An 877-nucleotide genomic window follows, 5' to 3' on the forward strand; every position below is an offset into this window, starting at 1 on the left:
TCCAGTGGCTTTTCCTATGATGGTTTGCCCTAGGTTTTCTTTCCCTTAGCTTCCTTACCCTTAGTTTTCTTCTCTGCCTCAATATCTTGCTTCCTCACACTTTGTTTTGGCTTGTGCACTGATCAGAATGGGAATTCTATATATGGTTTCCCCCCCAGAACGTGGAGGACATTATCCCTCAAGTGTTTGTTCTTTGCAAACCATTCAACCAGTCCTGTCATGTTTTTTCACTCTATCGAGTCTTGCCATAGAAAAGATAACGGGCTTTTTATGGTCATTCAAAATACACAAGTGTTCAGCTGTCTGTTCAGGATTGAACAAGAGTTCCTCAATTGAACCATGTAAAGCAGTAAGACGATGCTGCTTCTCTGTATAAGGGAAATAAATCTGCATGTCTGCTCCAGGAGAAACAATGTTGAACTTGGGATCAAAAACATCAATTCCATGAACCGCACGATAAAGACCAGGAAGGGTGAAAGCAGTGTGGCTGTCATACTGTCCAACAGTATCCTTGCTTCCAACAATCTCTTGATATGTGCTAGTGATAATAAAATCTGCATGATTCATTGCAATTAGATTTGCAGTAAACTGGCAAGAGAAATGGTATTTTTCTTCATATTTTTTCAGTATATGTCTGAATCTGAGTATTTGGTCTCCTCCAAAGCATGGGCTATGTTGCACTGAAGACAATTCCAGGCAGCAATAAGAAAACGGCTTTTGAATTCATAGACAGACTTGCATTCACATTTTCCCTACCCCCTCAACACGTCGAATTCACCACCTTTTGAATTATTTGCATGGGAAAGTTATGTTCAGGCCTACCTCACTGAGAATTGCCACCCTCGACGTGAACAGTCCAAGCTTCTTCGTATGCTGG

General features: G+C 41.2%; 1 pseudogene; it reads right to left on the reverse strand.

Moving 5' to 3' along the window:
* Positions 1-204: 204 nt before the first annotated feature.
* On the reverse strand, positions 205-567 carry LOC149206008 (sucrose synthase 2 pseudogene; annotated as a pseudogene).
* Positions 568-877: the final 310 nt, after the last annotated feature.

Source organism: Pinus tabuliformis, chromosome 1_2 (assembly GCF_031772625.1).
Source record: "Pinus tabuliformis cultivar Carrire ecotype Pingquan chromosome 1_2, CPIR1, whole genome shotgun sequence".
NCBI classification, from domain to species: domain Eukaryota; kingdom Viridiplantae; phylum Streptophyta; class Pinopsida; order Pinales; family Pinaceae; genus Pinus; species Pinus tabuliformis.